Source organism: Lactuca saligna, chromosome 5 (genome assembly GCF_052625555.1).
Source record: "Lactuca saligna cultivar CGN05327 chromosome 5, ASM5262555v1, whole genome shotgun sequence".
NCBI lineage: Eukaryota > Viridiplantae > Streptophyta > Magnoliopsida > Asterales > Asteraceae > Lactuca > Lactuca saligna.
Window position 1 is genome coordinate 256,316,876 of NC_136421.1, and position 20,144 is coordinate 256,337,019.

Genomic DNA, 20,144 nt, shown 5'->3' on the forward strand with positions numbered 1-20,144 from the left:
CTCGGTGAGTCTAGGGGTGACTCGGCGAGTTAGGTCGCAGATTGAGTGAAGTTCTGATTATGGGAACCCGACGAGTCACAGGGTTGACTCAGCGAGTAGGGTCAGTCAGGGGTTGACTTAGACTGAGGACTTTGATTTCGACCAAGGGTTGGTCGTTGACTTTTAGGGTTTGGTCAGCGATGTGGCCTTTGGGCCAAGAGAGAGGTAAAATAGTCTTTTACCCATAAGAGGGTGTTATGAGAGGATTTATTCTAGTCTCGAGAGTTATATTCATGAGAGTATTTGCCTTACGTGTTAGGCGGTGGCGAGTTCGAGATTCAAGTGTTGGGATATCTGCTTTCTGCTTGCCAGGTGAGTCTTCTCACTATACTTTACCTTGAGTAGGTAACCAGAGTTATGTGATCAGAGTATTTGTATGCTATATGTACGTGATGTGTTGTACTGCATTATTTCTATGTGATTTATGATGTGCATGTTTATAGAGTTGGAACCGGAAGGTTCCCAGAGTTAGAACCTGAGGGTTCACAAAGTTTGGGTGCACCGACCCATAGAGTTATAGCCTCGAGTGGCTAATATGTGTTATGTGTGGTATTTGGGGCAACTCACTAAGCTTCGTGCTTACAATGTTTTGTGTGATGTTTTTCAGGTTTCTTTCAGTATCACGGGACGGCACCGGCTTGATTGTACACACTAGAGAAAGAGTCATATTTTGGAGGATCCTGGTTTTCTATGCAAGTGAAAATGGAGTTATGTTTTGTAAATCGACTATGAATGAGATTTTAAACAAGTGTTTCTAAGAATAAAATGATTATTTTAAATGAAAAATTTGTCTTGAAATTTACAATGTTACAAGTTGGTATCAGAGCCTTGGTTTGAGGGATTCGGATGCGCCTTCGGGTAAATCTGGACTCAAACTGAGGAAGTAAGAAAAGTTTTAAGGAAATAATTTTCTAAAAATGAATAAAAGTTCAAAGAGAAAGCAAGAAGGAGCAGTGTGTACAATCAGCCAGAGCCCGAACGGTGATTTCCCAAAATACCCTTATTTTTGTGTTATGAGATATGTATGATGCACTTTATGAGATATTATTGCATGCTAGAGATAGGCTAGGTATTTCATATGTTAGGACTAGAGTGGCCTGATTTGTGATGCCTTAGCCTAGGACTCGTTGTTATATGTGTTATGCTTTTGAGTATGTGATGAGTGAGAGTATCCAGTTAGAACCCATGAGTGGTAGAGTTACAGAGTTCGGTGGTACTTTCGAGGATGAGCTGAGAAGGTGGAGTTATCACAGAGAGGGAGTCCTATGTATTCTTTGATGCTCGAATGCTGCTTGCTTTGTGCTTTGTGGAACTCTCGATGATGGGAATCAGCTACCAAGTGAATATGACGATATTCAGGAGGTAGATGGCTGGCATCATTAGGAGCTCTTCAGCAGTTAATGGCAAAGAAGGGGGAGGACAACGGAAGAGCCTAGGGAGTAACCCTAGCCAGATGAGTGCGCTTGCAGAGTAGAGAATTTCACTGGGGTGCGAGCACGCGCAATGGGATTAGTGAAAGGGCAAGTCGAGCAGCTACTCAGAAGCTCTGGGATGGTCCGTGTGGAAAGTATGGGTAGATGTGGCAGGTAGTATGGGCCCGTACTACTGAAAGCAGAGGACCCATACTTGATACAGGGAGTATTCTGAAGGTTCTAAGGAGCAGATTGAGGAGTGATGTTATGGTTCGGGTACCATACATCAGAGCAGATTGAGGAGTGATGTTATGGTCCGAGTACCATACATCAGAGCAGATTGAGGAGTGATGTTATGGTTCGAGTACCATACATCAGAGCAAATTGAGGAGTGATGTTATGGTTTAGGTACCATACATCAGAGCAGATTGAGGAGTGATGTTATGGTTCGGGTACCATACATCAGAGCAGATTGAGGAGTGATGTTATGGTTCGAGTACCATACATTAGAGCAGATTGAGGAGTGATGTTATGGTTCGGGTACCATACATCAGAGAAGATTGAGGAGTGATGTTATGGTTCGGGTACCATACATCAAAGCAGATTGAGGAGTGATGTTATGGTTCGAGTACCATACATAAGAGCAGATTGAGGAGTGATGTTATGGTTCGGGTACCATACATCAAAGCAGATTGAGGAGTGATGTTATGGTTCGAGTACCATACATCGGAGCGGATTGAGGAGTGATGTTATGGTTAGGGTACCATACACTGGGGCATATTGAGAAGAGATGTCATGGAATGAGTACCATGGTTTGTAGTGAATGATGTTTGTGGTTCTCCGGTTATTCGGTCACGAGTAAGTTCGAAGAGGCATCCCTTGAGAGGGAGATCGAGAGCCCCTCAGAGTATTCTAGTAAGGAGTCAGTGGAAGGGAGAATTTCGATCTGAGTTGAGCGATCAGTCGATAAAGGAGATGTCACCTCCTATGATCGGGGAGGTACTGATTATGTACGTGTGAAAATATGAGAAGCATGATGTTTTAGTTTTGGGTTTAGGGGTAAACCCTGCAGGTCGTCATTGATGATGATTTCCCACCAGAGTATCAGGTAGCGTGTTTGCCGCGAGGCAGTGATTTATCATGAGCAGATAGTCAGTTGGGACTAAGATATTTGAGGACCACACTACACCTATTTGAGCATAGTAGGAGGTATTGTAGTGGTATCAGTGGGGAGTTCAGTCGAGTTCAGCGGTGCAGAGAGTTTTCTATCCATGGGGTGTTGAATTTGGGAGTGAGTACCTGTTCTTGGGATGATCACGGTGTTAGAGCGTTGGTTGATGAGTTGAGGTGAGGGGTACGATGATTTTATGGTTCAGTCTATGAGCCAGAGATGTTATTGAGCAGTTGAGTTGTTTGGTACTAGATTAGTACGAGATTTGGAACGACTAGAGGCAGACGTGACGAGAAGTTCTTGAGGAGTTCATCAGAGGTTCAGAGTACATGAGGTCGATTCATTTCCTTAAGGGGGATTATCGGGCGTTGTGTAGCACTTTCCGGGGGCAGGTGCGATTTTGCTGGAGAATATAGTTATGGGATAGTTGTGTGCTATTTGGTGATGGTTCGAACCCTAAGTGGGGGAGAACCGGGTGCCGTATGTAAGAAAGCAGAGATTTGTCAAGAGCAGTTATAAGTGGAGTATAGAGATATGCGGTAAGAAATCATGAGACCAGAGATGTCGGTGATCGAGGAAAGGGCTCAGAGTGAGTTAATGTGGGAAGTACTTGTTTGAGAAGGATGAATGTCTCCACGACAGGTGTTTATTAGTCAGGAATCTGGTATTGGTCAGTGTTGGGGCAAGTAGATAAAGAATGATTGGGCAGCCAACTCCCGGGTCGGTATGTGTATCCTTGTTTGGATTTTGAGCGGCGGGAAAAAGGGTTTCGGCGAATTATCAGCGTATTTCGTAGCGTTAGCGTTTCTTCGTATTGCAATTGAGAAATTGAATACACCGAAGTTTCAACTTGGGAAAAATGAAGATCTAGTTATGGGGTTCAGAGGGAATGTATTATTGCATCTATATGGTGCTTGGGGCAGGAGATTTGTGGTTGTGGCAGGATCTTGTGATGTTCGGTGGGGGGTGTTCCGAGGTATCCGGGTATTGATATCTTTATTTCGAAGTTATTCGTGAATCTTGAGTTGAGACGACTTGTGGTATATCAGGTATCTATGGATCTAGTGAGAGCCCTTCGAGTATGGACATCCAGGGAGATTACTTGGGAGAGTGGATCTTCGCAAGGGTGGGCATCTGTTATGACGATTGCCTCCAGAGTCTGTGATGAATATTCAAGACGAGTATGGGTAGCCGCCTATGATAGTCTGTGGAGCACGAGCTAGTGGAGTCAGAGGGTGTTGTGATACTGCGGGGAGCCGTAGTACTCACTAGTCAGAGGGTGTTGTGATACTGCGGGGAGCCGTAGTACTCACTAGTCAGAGGGTGTTGTGATACCGCAGGGAGCCGTAGTGCTCACTAGATGGCAAGAGAGTGTGATGATCGAATGTTCTCCGATCAGTGTATGATGTGGAAGAGTTTTGGGCTTGAGTAGCCCTAGTATTGAGTTTTCGGAGCCTGGATGTTGGACGGGCGGCGAGACTGGGGTCCCCGTCTCTGTCGGGGAATGTGGTGAGATGCACAAGGGATATGCGCAGCAGAAACCAGAGATCAGAGTGGAGACGATCCTCGGTTGGATTGTACTTTCTTGCATAAAGAAAAAAGAATTTCATGACTTGCGTGTCACAGGGCTGGGATAGTGGTCACGGGGAGGAAGTTAGTGGGATATTTGGATCATGATTTAGGTGACCTTTGGAGGCTCAGCTGTGGAGTCAAAAGTTGACCTGGTGCCCAGTCTCGAAGAGGGATATGAGATGAGCTAGAGCTTATCATGATGATGTCTGAGGACACCTCATAGGGAGCGAACGATTCAGACCCTCAAAGACATGCTTCGGGCATGTGTATTAGATTTCGGAGGGAGTTGCGGCACGTATTTATCCTTGGTTGAGTTATCCAATTCAACAGCCATCATTAGTGCATTGGTATGCCACCCTTTGTGCCGTTGTATGGGAAGAAGTGTCGGACCCTCATTTGCTGAGGAAAGTGTCGATTCGCGGAAGTGGAAGTTGTAGTGAGAATGGATGATTTGGAGTATGGTGGTCGAACACTGTGTCTGTGATAGTGGTATGGAATGACATCATGATGGGATGTCTGCTGAGGACGCGGAAGGATTCCGTGGGTGTAGAGCCAAGAGTCTCAGGATGGATGCAGGGATGGAGTCTGGGACTCCCAGCTTGATTCTGATCGAGGGCTGTGTGCGTAGTGGTGGTTTGTCTTGGGGATGTTAGAGATCTCATCAGTGTGATGGGTTTTCCTAACCCGAGAGTGCGAAGGTTGGTGTGGCATGGGTGTGTGATTGCAAAAAGATGACTCATGGGAGTTGCTCTGGGATTTAAGAGTGGGTCTTTCCATCGTCACGGATTGGATAGAGTGGGATTCGGATCGGGGATCCGATGGTTCATGTCTTCTAACCCTTATGGGTCGAGTGATTGTTGAGATTTAGGGAAGTGATGCTTCATGGGTAATTCTCGGATCATTGTGTGTGGTCATCAGAGGGTACATCCGGTGCCCAGTTCGAGATAGTGGTCAGGACACCGTAAGGAAAGGGAAAGTGTGTTCGAGTTTTGATGGGTATGCCTTGTGAGATCTGGTCCGATTAAGGCCAGGTGGCACGTTTTGGGAGTATTTCTGGAGTTGAGTTGCTGTAAGCTTCGAGGGCGAAGCCTAATTTAAGTGGGGGAGAATTGTAACATCCCGAAATATCAAGAGTAGAGTTGAAGGGCTAAAAGAATAAATTGGGAAATAGTGACTCGGCGAGTACATGTGCGGACTCGGCGAGTAGAGTCGCGACTTGGTCGCGTGTTAAGTGGCCGACTCGGTGAGTCAGTGTAATGGACTCGGTGAGTAGGCGCTGAGTGGAGAAAACCCTAATTCTCAGGGTTGAGCCTTATATAAAGATCATTATGTTTCCCTCCCAGCCTCTTTATCACCCCTTGAGCCCCATAAAACCCTAAATCACGAAGAAGCACCATTGTTGAATGGATTGGAACTTGGAGAATGTATTTGTGAAGGAATTTTGGGAGATTGAAGGCTTGGAGCAAGGGGCTTTGTTTGGATTCGAGTCTCATTTCAGTTGGGGCATTCCTTTGAGGTAATATCTCGTTTTTTTGAGCTGTTATTTCTTAGATGCATCATTTTGGGGGTGTTGGAGATCATATCTTTGGATGTATTGGAGTTTAGAGGTTAGATCTGAGGTTGCTACCTCAGATCTGGAAGGGAGAAGGTCTAGAGTGCATGAAAGTCCCTGTTTGTGAGTGGTTGATGGAGCCATCTTGTCCCAAATCCTAGCCCAATGTGCAAACGGCTTAGATCTCTTTGGATTCACGTAAAGTTTGCCACTTTACGTGATGGATGGGTTGTAGGAGGCTAGATCTATGTTTTGGATCAATTTCATGGCCTGGAGTGCTTCTGAATGGATTCAGAACGGTGGTACTCGGCGAGTCACATGGGTGGACTCGACGAGTTGCTTGAAGATGGCCTGGAACTCGACGAGTTGGAAGAACAACTCGGTGAGTAGGTTGAAGATAGCCTTGGACTCGACGAGTCCATTTGGACTCGGCGAGTCTTGTCGAAGAGTCCCAAATATTCTCTGGTTGAGTCGAGAATCGGTGAGTCGAGGGATGACTCAGTGAGTCGTGTGCGAGTGGACTCAGAGTTGTTGGACTCGGCGAGTCTCGGGGTAACTCGGTGAGTTAGGTCGCAGATTGAGTGAAGTTCTGATTATGGGAACTCGACGAGTCACAGGGTTGACTCGGCGAGTAGGGTCAGTCAAGGGTTGACTTAGACTGAGGACTTTGATTTCGACCAAGGGTTGACCGTTGACTTTTAGGGTTTGGTCAGCGATGTGGCCTTTGGGCCAAGAGAGAGGTAAAATAGTCGTTTACCCATAAGAGGGTGTTATGAGAGGATTTATTCTAGTCTCGAGAGTTATATTCATGAGAGTATTTGCCTTACGTGTTAGGCGGTGGCGAGTTCGAGATTCAAGTGTGGGGATATCTACTTTCTGCTTGCCAGGTGAGTCTTCTCACTATACTTTACCTTGAGTAGGTAACCAGAGTTATGTGATCAGAGTATTTGTATGCTATATGTATGTGATGTGTTGTATTGCATTATTTCTATGTGATTTATGTTGTGCATGTTTATAGAGTTGGAACGGGAAGGTTCCCAGAGTTAGAACCTGAGGGTTCACAGAGTTTGGGTGCACCGACCCATACAGTTATAGCCTCGAGTGGCTAATATGTGTTATGTGTGGTATTTTGGGGAACTCACTAAGCTTCGTGCTTATAGTGTTTTGTGTGATGTTTTTCAGGTTTCTTTCAGTATCACGGGACGGCACCGGCTTGATTGTACACACCAGAGAAAGAGTCATATTTTGGAGGATCCTGGTTTTCTATGCAAGTGAAAATGGAGTTATGTTTTGTAAAGCGACTATGAATGCGATTTTAAACAAGTGTTTCTAAGAATAAAATGATTATTTTAAATGAAAAATTTGTCTTGAAATTTACAGTGTTACAAAGACGGTTGTTATTCCGACCCTAGTGGTCATATCAATTGAGTCCGACTACGATAAGAGGTCGTTAGGACACGACCCATCGGTTTGTTACAATACATAAATGAAAGTATTTATCCTGAGAAGAAGAAGGAGTCCACAATAAGGACTTATTTTGTAACTTGGAAGTTATGATTGAAAGTACAACATAGTACGATAAGCAGATGCAAGATTGGGCATCATTTGTGGTCAAGAAAGCCATAGAGTTAAATACTCTATCAAGGAAACATTGAAGTTATGGTTATTACCTAGGATGAAGAAATAGCTTATGGAGTCAGTATACAAATCCTATTTCGTTGATGATTCTGGGACGTAATCATCCTAAGGGGGAGATAATTGTAACGCCCGTAGATCCGGGCTAGTCAATTTAGAGAAGATAAGCATCAAAAATGAATTTTTGATGGAAGATTATTTAGGAGTATTAATCTTCACCAAGTTTTAGTATATGTCACAAGGTTTCCGTGCATATAAAGAACGCCAAAATCCGAGTTATAACGAAGAAGTTATGACCTGTCGAAGTTTCGCGATAGAACCGACACGACCTAGCGTGACCCAGCGCGACGTAAATAGTGAATTTAAGGTAGATAGATATCTATCCTTAGTGATCTAAACAAGATTTTAAGATTTATTCGATAGTAGTCCAACGATAAAAAGACAGACGGAAACGGAGTTCAGATGAAGGAGTTATGAATTTCGAACGGAGTTTTCCTGTCCCGGCCTACTATAGATAATATATAAGTAATATACTTATAATATATTAAAAATAAATTCAAAATTAGCCAATGGAGTCTAAACGAGAGTTGTAGAGCATAATCTCACCTTCGCGTCGATATAAAGAACATCGAAAACAGAGTTCGTATGCGAAAGTTATGAATTTCTGAAGTTCGGGGCGCGAAACCCCAAAACTGTCAGAGACCACGACGTGGCAAGCAGTGCCACGACGTGGCAAATCTCCTGATAGCTCCGGGAGTCCCCCAGATGCAGCTTGGGATGACGCATGCAGTGACGATCAAGCCCACGACGTGGCAAAAGGATCCCACGACGTGGGAAGGGCCAAATTTTCCCTATAAATAGATTTGAAGGGCCAGCCGACTATGGTTGCTCCATCCCTTCCCTCCCACTCCCGATACACCCTCTAAGCCCTATTTTAACCCCCCGAAGCCATGGTATCAACCCCGAGACCCGAAGCAAGTCCCGAAACACGAAGATCCCGAGAAGAAAAGAGTTTCCGAGCCGAAGCTCTGCCCGCGAGAAACTAGGTGTATGAAGTGATCCCGGTTTCACCGAAGAATACTACTTCTACAAGTCGTAGTGCTGTCCGATCATCTTCTGATCAAGTGAGTGTATACTACCTTTCATAAACACGATAATAATACAAGTAAGGTTTGAGTGTATTAAGTTTATTGTTGTTTATATGTGTGAGTGTGTAGTTACTTTCTGCTAACGCATAATTATGAAGTATTTTATACGAAATACGTGTTATGTGTATATATATTGTGGTTTATATGTGTGAGTGTGCGGTTACTCTCTTCTAAACACATAAATATAAAGCATTAGCTATGAAATACGTGGTATGTGTTATATATTAATTGTCTATACGGGATGGGCTTGGAATTGATGTTTTTATATGGGTGTTAAATGATTTAAACTATATATGTAATTTATATCTACAAATATGTTGGGTAGAACATGGGTAGATGAAATAGTTGATGTGTGTTGAACGAATGTGATAAGAGAAAGGTGAGGATATAATGGTGATGATAATTAGGTGATGAGAAACAGGTGATGATGATTAGGTGATGAGAAATAGGTGATGATAGAAAGGTGATGATAATTAGGTAATGATAAATAGGTGATGTGAGATGAGAGGAGATACCATAACCTTGACCGGCGATGTGGAAATTTGGCGATGTAGTCATCTACCAGAGTAAAGATGGCGACCACGGACTATTCTAGATGACCCCGTGGAAACACCAGCACGCTCATAACCTGTAGGTGATGAATTACGAGTCCAGGCGATGTTGTGGCTACGTATTCATGCGATGATACTTTAACCCTTACAATGAATTACGAGTCCAGGCGATGTTGTGGGTATAAATTCATGCGATGATAGTCTAACCCTTATTATGACTTACTAGTCCAGGTGATGTTGTGACTACGTATTCATGCGATGATCCTTAGGAAAAAGTCCTTAGGAACAATCATACAAGGTAATGTGATGTAAGGAGATGAGAGGTAAATATGATGTAGGAGATGACCCTTAGGATAATTCCTTAGGGAAGGTACTTAAGAAATAAATGGAGATAACGGGGATGGGTAATTAGGTTGATTGTTTGATGATTGAATATAATAATTATATTATTGTGGGTTGAAAACCCTATATGCTCACCAGGCTCCCAAGCCTGACCCACTCAGTTTAATTGTATCACATGTATCGATACGAAGCTGCTTTGCGCTGAGAGATTAAAGGAGATGTAAATCATTAGTGTAATTGAATGTAAGTTCTGTTTATGCTTATATGTCTGTATCGGAACATGACATCCCGAGGTTTTATTATTAAATGAAAATACATTCTCTTTGAGAAATATTTTGATAAGTTATTATCATATCTTGTTTTGGGAACAAATTCCGCAACTCTTTTAATCAAAAGATTACTCTGATTTTATAAAACAAAGCATAAACAAATCGGTCTTTTCTGGCCGTGAAATTGGGGATGTCACAAAGATGAAGTCTCACATTGACAAATTGGGAATGTTGGGTGTCATTTTACCAAAGGATCTAGCTATTGACTTGGTTCTTCAGTCACTTCCCGAGTTATATAGTCAGTTCGTTAAGGATTACTATATGACAGATCACGACGTGACCCTCATAGATCTAACATATTTGCTAATTGTTGCTGAAGAAGCAATGCTTTGGTGTACTGGTTAAGAAAATTTGTTTGGAAGATCTACCTCACAAAGTTCCATGGACGTTGGTGATGGCAATGGTGATAGTCTAGAAATGGTTTCGACTCCTAAAAGAGGGAAAGAAACCAACGTTAAAAAGTTTGACCGCAAGGGAAAGGCCATTTATAAGATAGTTTCACGTATCACTCCGGAAGAGTCCATTTTTCTATATTGCCGATTGAAGGGGCATTGGAGACGAAGCTGCCCAGACTACCAGAGAGATCTTATAAATAGTAAAGTCTAATTGTATGACTCTACTTCAGGTACATCCAGTATCTAACTCTATTAAGTTCTTGTTTATAGATACTTATTACATGATGTGTTAATCACATTTTCTTGTTTTGTAGGATCTAAGAAAATAAAGGAAGATTAAGAGGAAGTAAAGGCTGATTCTTATCTAAAGAAATTGACTTCAATCACATGGTTCAAAAGATCGGAATTTGGAGCTACTACTTAGGATTTATGATAGACTGCTTAGGAATATTTAGAAACATAGTTTTTATATGTATTTGCATTGTAAAGACAAGTTTTCCGCATTTTATCCACAAAATAAAATTTTTATTTTATCTTATTTTACATTTAATTGCAATGGCATTTATGAAAATTTGTGTTTATATTTCTATTATTAGCAATGTCGAAAAATGGATTTGATTCTTAGTTATATCGCTTGTGGTAGTGTCATAATTTACCAAATAAGGAACGATTCTCATCATGCATGTTTTAATTGGATAGAAACTTAGAATCATGCGATTTGAATTAAGTGATGTATTAGAATCTTGATCTTTGGGAAATTAAGACTAATTCCTTGTTCATATGTATATGTGAGTCAAGTTAAATACTGAAGGATCTAGTGCATATTGATGTGGATAGGTCAGATCTACCACCAAGGGCGATAAATTCTATTCCTCTTGATTTTCTGTTGATTCAGTAATTATGGTTATGCTTACAAGATTAAGTGTAATTCTGATACCTTGAAAAGTTTCAAAGTATAGCAGAACGAATAAGAAAAATCCGTTGGGAAGAAAGAAAAAAGTTTCTCTAATATGAAAGGAAAGGAGAGTACTTTAGTATCATGTTATTATGATCATCCTAATGATTATGGAACTGTGTCACAATTGATCCTCTAAGGACACCTTAGTGCATTTATACGACAAAGAAGAGCAATCAGGAATTGTTGAAATGGTTAAATCAAGAAGATGAATCAAAATAATGTATTAGATTTATACTCTAGTTACGCCAAGTTGTACCTTGAGTAACAATTTCTAGGTAGGTTTATAACACCTCATGAAATGTGGAGTAAAATTGTTTTCTTACTCTTGCACATTTCAAATTGGTAGTTGTGATGTTTTGGATAAAACAAAGATAAACTAAGACTAGTTATATGAAGTGTTATGTTGATAAGAGTCCGCACTAACTCTTGAATATTTTTTTGTAAAGGAATGATCCTTGACAGAGAATCTTATATGTTAAGAGGTCAGCAGGAGTCTTGTTGATCTTGAAAAGTTTCAGGATAACAATCGAGAATAAACCTGTTAGTGATCACTAGCACACGACCTAAGTTTAATAACCTATCGTGTTGACATATTCATGTTTCTGTGCCTATTTTAGTTAAGCTGAATATACATGTGAGTTCTATGAGTTCTCATTTGATTGCATAAGGCAAAGAACCTTGATCAGTGAAAGTTCATTGATCTGTATGGGTGAGATACTCAATAACTTGGAAACAATGGTAGGCTGTTGAGCTACCGAATAGCAAGAAATTAAGATTAAGCAAGTTTAGTCTGTATGAGTTTGAATTTGTCATAAACCTTGTCTTATGATAGTGGTTGGAAATGAAAATTTAACATGGATAGGAAAACATACACTATAAAATCTAAGTGGAAAGAGGTTTCTCTACTTCATGAAAATGATTGTGAGGAAACGCTTTCGCTGGTAGATTTTAAAGGATTGATTAATATCATTAGAGAAAGCAGTTGTGATAACTGCGTTCTCAAATTCGAGTATGATTACGGCATCCATTTTCATAGTTCAAATTGTGAGAAATGGCAAGAAATAGTTTGAACATTCGAGACTTATTGTTATAAGTTCTGAAAGGGTTTAACACACACATAAGTTGTCTAGTGAAAGGTGTATAAGATTGAGAAGTCTAGATAAAGACTTATCGAAGCACTACGTATCAGAAATCTAAAGTTTGGTAAGAAAGTCAATAGGTATTGATTTCTAGAAGTCCAACTGATTTCTGGGTACATATCAATGCTAGTGGGAGCATAATTGTTATGCTAGTAAGAACAAAATTTTTATGCTAGTGGGAGCATAATTATTGTGTTGAGTATTGCAAGTTAGCAATACTATTTATAAGAAACAAAGCTTCAAATTTGCAAAGTTACAGAATTTAGAAATTGTTTCGCTATAGGAAGTCTTAAGGGAGAGGGCATTTATACTTCATTTCGAATCCAAAAGTTTAGATAGAAATTTTAATAGAACTTAGTCATGAACATATATGAATATCATGTTGAAATGTTTCAACATAAGAAATTCTATATATGGAAATATTTTAGCAAGAGACTAGTCAAGTGTCATGTGTTTATGTAAGACATAATGAATGGTATCCCATATGCTTCAGGTATAAGGTCGATTGCATATGCTATAATATTCTTTTGTTCTGATTTTTCCAAATGCCTAGCGCAATAAGAAGGAAAAAGGACTAGAACTGGATATGACTAAAGTTATTAACAACTGTCAAGGACATTCTGAGGTTTTCCAAAGATTGGCTACTTGTGGATAGTTAGAAGTACAATATTAATTTTGACGGACCATATTGACATGTTCTGAATAGAGGTAACCCTTGTTCAGAAATGATAGTCATATGGAAATATGGAAATGTTTCCATTATGGGAGTTGGATATTAAGATATATGTATGAGTTAGAAACTTTAATGTAAGAAGGATGTTCAAAGAATGATCTTTGAATGCGAGACTTCATTTCTACGGAATTGTTTTGTAACAAATCTCCAATGAAATGTTTTGTAATATCATAGGCCAAGTCTCTGTGACTTTGGTGCCTAGACATTACAAAAGGATCATTGCATGTAAGTTTAGACTCTAACAGATTCTAGTATTAGCAATAATTTGGAATTGTGAAATGAGCATCTTTGGAAATGTGTTCAATTTATCTATTTCACAAAGAAAGCACCATAGATAAACATAGTATGCATGTTCGGAGCATTCCATGACTATTGTTTTAATTCAAGTATTAATTTGATTGTTCGAAACATTATAGAGTGAATAAGGTCTAATTAATATGGTGATTTAATAATAATTGTTTTATTTATATTCAAAAGTTTTGAGAGCCTATTGGATTAGATTATTCTTGTGTTTCACTTCGCGTGTTTTACTTCCCAAATAATAAGATTATTTAAACATCCACAGTCAATCATACTTTTGGAAGTAAGTAATGAATTAAGACTATCATGAATCCAACTGTAGGTTGTCTAAGTGCTTAGACATAGCAAATTTTTGCTGCAGTGTTCATGAGTACTCCTGAAATAGGAATATGAGTATTGGATTAACCCACGCTCAAGAATTACTTCATGGATTTTATCACGAGAAATTTTGAGACAATAATATCTTATATTCTTAAAATGGAGACATATGAGTTGTTATTTACAAGTCGGTTGTGCGTTGATAATACGTAAACGCATCAGTAACTTGATGTTATAAAATGTATTATTGTGTGTGATTTGATGAGTAATTGTGCAAGCATATGGGTCGAATATTATCCGTTCCTTTTACCCTAAATGGGATAAAAGTGATATCTATGGTCGCCTCGATGATTTAGTGATGACACCCTAAGCACTCGGCGAAGCCTGGACTGATTTGATTTGTTCTATTAGTCAATCATCATAAATCAGAAATCGGGAAACAAACCTTGAACATAGATAATGATTATAATCCATGTCTTATGTCCATATGATATCTTATAGGACAGTGTGATATTTGATCACTTATCTAAAGGATGTGTCATTTATTAGATCAAAGTTCAGCAGCGGCTTTTGAAAGCTACGATTATTGGTCAAATTTTGAAGTCATACTTGCAATAATCGTTATTAGACTTATCTAAGTGGGAAACTGTTGGATTAGATGTCTAAGCCCATAACTATAATTGGTATGTAATTAATTTGATATGTAGCATGGTCCTTTTGGGTTGCCTTCACTCATGCAACTTGAAAGGATGATTAGTGGATAGAGAGTAGAATTTATTATTTGAAATAATAAATTGAACACAAAATGATTTTATTAATATATTATAAGATTAATATATTATTTGGAAATCATATTATTAATTGGTATTTAATCATCAATTAATTAGATATTAATTTTGGTGATTAAAGGATCTGATTAATAATGGATGGGTTGTTTTGCAAATCATTGATAGTTGTGAAATTGGACTTAGGACTCCTTGTAAATGGAGTGGACGAAATTTATGGGTAAGTCCATAAGATTTCATCCAAGGGCCCATTAAGGAGGTCCATGGGTTGCTTTGGGCTTAAGGTAAGAATTAGGGTTTCCTAATTGAAGTCCAACTTCAAGACCAAGCAACCTAGCCATATATCAAACCTCTAAACCCTAGGAATTTCAGCTCCAGGCATATGATACTAACCCTAGCCAATTTCCTTGTCTATCTAACTCATCCTTTGCGTTGAGTGTTTGTGACTCCATTAGAGGTGCAACACTTGGGGCAATAAGCTTTCAAGAGTCAAGGATATTCAATGATTGTCTTGTTATTACTATATAACAAGTGAGGTAATATTCTAACCCTATTTTCATGTGAATTTCAAATTTGTGTGCTAGTTTCTAGGGATATTGCTTTGGTGTTCAGTTTGCATGTTCAATAGAGAAAAACTTAGATCTAAATCAATTAAGGTTGCATGATCACATAGGAATGTAGATATGCTCATAGCCCATCAATTTTGACCTTTGGGAGTCTTCGTTCGGGTTTGGCGGTAGGCGCCTGGGTTTAGAAATCAATGTGATTTGTAGTTTTGGTTCCATTCATTCAGAGTGACATTGGTTCGTGTAAGAAGTAAATAGACATGGAAGATCCCACAAGGGGATTCAGAAGGTGTTTTAATAATAATTTATAAGGAAAGATTTCGAGGACGAAATCTAATTTAATGGGATCAAAGATGGGTTTTTTAGGGAAAAACATGTGCCACAATGTAGGAGATGGGTTACCACAATGTGACAATAGGTGCACATGCACGCATCAGTCTTGTGTGCCACGACGTAACAAGATTATGGTCATGACATAGTGGCCACCTGAAGGCTTAACCCTTATTCCAGGGCTAGTGTTTGTACGCTCTCGGCCTCCATCACATCCCTTTTCACTCTCCACGAAAGCTTGGCCTTCGTTTTGACCTTTTGAGCTCTTTGTGGTGATTTTAGCCATTGAAGAAGGTTTTCTTGCTAGTTTAAAGAGTGTATAACTCTAGATCTTGCATCTCCTATAACTTGTAGAGATTAAGAAGGTATAAAGCTTCCAAATTTTTGCTTCTCTCTTCATAGATCTAGGATTTATTGCATTTATTGGCTCATCTTCGAGTTTGTGTTGGTTATATGATATAATGCTTGCAACTTTATGGCTCTAATTAGTCCTATGATATTTATATCTCTTGGATCTAATTTTTATTGTGTATTAAGTTCCATGTATGAGATTTTGGTCTTATTTCACCGTTTTGACCTAGTTTGAGTGTTACACTTGCATTGGAAATGTATGTTTGAAAACCATCGATATTTATGTTGTATTTGTCATTGTGAAGCTTTATGGAGTGTATGAATGGGTGGCTTAATGGAGTGGGAGCTTAATCCATTAGGTTGTGAAAACCTAGTTTCCGTGACATGCCAGTCTGCTCACCACGACGTGGCGACTAGTAGTTGCCCGAGTGTTTTGTCGAGAAGCTACGATGATGTGACTAATAGGTGGCCACGATGTGGCTATCGACTGAGGTTGACTTTGACTATTGACTTTTCACCAGTTTGACTTTTCGTCAAACTATAAGACGTGTTAGGTTGTAGTCTAAGGTTTAGCATGTGTTTGGTTTAGGAGGTTCATGTAACTGATTCTATGGGAATTTGAGTAGTAGATTTCAGATGTTCATTCAAGTGAGTCTTCTCACTGTATTACTTATGCCATACTGTGTGCACGCTGACCAGTTGGGTCTAATTTATGTTTTGGTGTTATGTCTTATTGAGTTGCCGATAGATCTAGGGCGTGATATTAGCACATTGAGATTGGTGATAGTCCTCATGGTTTTTGATAACCCACATGACATGTTGTTAGCCCACTGGAACTGCTGATAGTCCTCAGGGTTACTTGATAACCTACATGGCGTGATGTTAGCCCACAGGGCGTGCTGTTAGCACATTGAGGTTGTCCCCGGGGTTGTTGATAACCCATAACTCTTTATTGATGATGTGTTGTATGTAATATTTTAAGGAACTCACTAAGATTTGTGCTTACAGATGTGGATTAAATATTTTTTATGTACTTATTGGATTGTGAATGCGGGACTGTACACACATCAATATTTATGATTCGATATTTCTGCATTGTCTTCTTATAACTCTAAGTTTTGAATTATGGTTAATGAACTATTAGTTGAATTGAATGTAACTTTAATAAATGTGTGTTTATTCTACTTTAAGAATAAAAAATTATTTTTGAATTTGAGACGTTACACTATCGTCGGCCTGGATAATCCTACTTTGTCCAAATTTGAATATATAACCTTTTTTAATTGTTAGCCATTTCAATGATGTAGATTGTGAGTTTCTTTAAATTTAAGAACAATTTATGTTTATTATTTGACAGGGTATATTTATGTCGTAACAAAAGTTTAGTGACCACTATATTTTAGTTGGTATTTAGTTACCATTTATAGATTTTGGGTTACTAATCAAATTAGTGACAGACATAGTGATGAAAATGGACCACCATTTTATTGGTCACTAAATCATTTTAGTGACTATTTTTCTACCGTTAGGACATCCACAATGCATTAAATTTATTACAGTTTAATGGATTGACACATTATTATTTTATTTACTATACAATTTTATATTAATTTTCTTACAATGCATTGAACTTAGTAGAGTTCAATGATATATATATATATATATATATATATATATATATATATATATATATATATATATATATATATATATATATATATATATATATATATAGGAGTAGGATCAAATGAGAACACCTAAAAGGTTGAGAACGCGAAAACAAATCTGAGCCATCTAATTCTTAAGATATGTGACTATAATTAATTGTTATTTTTCTAATTATTAATACATTTAAATTTTAAATTTTAAAAAAATTATAAAGGCTATTAAGGTAAATAAGCATTACCCTAATTTTATAAACTCCTATAATTACTCTATTTCACTCAATTTTGTTGACCATACAATCGACATCTGCATCATCTCACCGCCTAATCTCATACATCATATTAGAAGCTGACCCAGACCATAGAGCAGGAGGAGGCCATAGAATCAGCGAAAGAGCACTCTACAAGTCGATGTTAGTTCATCGGTTTTAATTGGAGATTCTAAACCAGTAATCGATTTCAAGTTGGAAGGTATGGTCTCGATTTTGCTTGAATGTTGCTGTGAAGATAAAGGCTGATGATGGAGGCTATGTCGATGGTGGTTTCCTAGTTACGAAGGGTAAAGGGTATGATTAGGGCTTCCTTTATCTTTAATTTATTCAGAATCGATTCATTGATATATCACCTTTATTCGATGTTTTGAGTTGCAACTCCATCTCTTTCACTTTAAATCCATCTCTTTCACGTTCAATTTTGTGTTTTTCCGATTTTGGGGTTTTCTATCAAGAACATGAAATGATGAAGTATGAAATAGTTTCAGGGGCGAAGAAAGAAGAATAGGGAGCACCTCCACCGATTTGGTGGTTCATTGTAGTAGTGGAGTGGCTGGGGTTATTCTGGCAACCTCTTCACCACTTTGTTTTCTTGTTCCCGTTACTGTCGATGAAAGGGGAGGAAGGCAGAAAGAAGACGACAACAAGGGGTGTTTGGGTTGCTTGGTGTGTCGTAAAACAGTGGGAGAAAACGGAGGGGGCTGCTGCCCTTGGCTCGCCGGAAACCACCAGCAAACACCTCTGGTGGGGGTTGTTTTTGTTGCACCTCGAAGATTGGAGACAAAGAAGGGAGTGTGAGAGGAAATGGAAGAATGAAAAATTGTATTTATCTATGAATAGCAATTATTCATTTGTGGATAGCACTACATTCATGTGTGGATGACAGTTAATGAATAGCAGTGCATTTATGTGTGAATAGCAGTATATTCATTTGTGAATAACAGTGAATTAATGTATTTATTTATGATTAGAGGTATTCATTTATTAAATTCTGAATAACAGGGTACTCATTTGTTAATAGCAGTGTATTTATTTGTGAATAACATTGCAAGCATATATTAATGAGTATATTTATTTATTATTAGAGGTATTCTTTTTATGAAGAAATGATAATTTTTACACTCTTTTTTATTTTCAATTGATTAAAAAAAGTAATTAGATTACTTGTAAATTGATGTATATTTATTTGTGATTGGAGTAGTATCACGGTTTTTGAAAAAAAAAATCATTTATGAATACAAATATACTAATTTGGTGTTCAAAAAAATTGATTTTTTAAGAATTTTTTTTTTTTTTCAGTTTTAAAATAAATTTTGGTAAAAATGTTTTTTATATTTCATTAATAAGAAAAATAAAAAATTGAATATTTATTTCTTTTTTAGTAACTGGTCCTAAATTTAAGGGAATTTGATTGAATTTTATTTTATTTTAATTTAATGAAAATATAAAATTATTACTATGGCCTTATATATTAATTGGTCCAGAATTGTTCTCGCGTTCTCAACGTTTTAGGTGTTCTCATTTGATCATCTCAATATATATATATATATATATATATATATATATATATATATATATATATATATATATATATATATATATATATATATAAAAGGTTTTATATTCATTGAATGTCAATAGAGTTTAATCTATTAAATATCAATTAAACATACCATATTATTCAACGCTCCCATTAAACCATAGTAAGGATGCTTTTAGTGACTATAACATTTTCATCAATAATTAGCTATTTTTCTTTAAGTGGATATTACTTAGATTGTCAAATGTAATCATTGAACGAAACGTACAACTCCCGCACTTCATTACAAAATAGCAATGTTTTCATCGAAACGATTTACGTTTTCTTTTTTTTGGTTAGCTGTGAATGAAACCAATCCCATACATCACTAAAAAAAATATTAAATATTAGTAAAAAAATGTTGCTTCAAGTTACCATGTTCCAAGATAAGTTTTAAAAACATTTATTTGCCAATTGGTCAGTAATCTTTATCTCAAAAGTAAATGTATCCATAAAGCATAACAAGACACCAAGCTTTCCTCTTTTCGTTCCCTCACTTTCTCACCTTTTTCAATGTTCAAGAAATAAAAATAAATATATAATATATAATTTTATAACTTCAATTTGGTTTTATATCATTTACAAATGTTACGAATAAATAGTGTGTATGTTAATTATAATATCCAAAACTATTTGGATCATGTTTTGCTTATAGATCTTATGAATTTATTTGATCGATATATCCCAATATTCCAAAATCCCAAAACTTTCGTCCTTCAAACTTTGTCAATAAATTAATAACTGTTCGTTGTGTCAGATAAAACAACTTGAAGCATTTGATAAGAAGGCCACAAAGATTGCAGAGGGGCATAATGATCAAAGTAATTAAAAGGTTGGAAAGACCACAACTTAAGGGGAATCTTAACCGTCATCAATGTAGTTTAGCGCTGATCACTTGAGAATCAAACATTTTAAAGAGAGTTACACCAAGTTCGAATCTCTCATATTATAATTTTGGAGTGGCATGTTGTATAGAAAAGGTATATAAAAGAAAATTATTAAC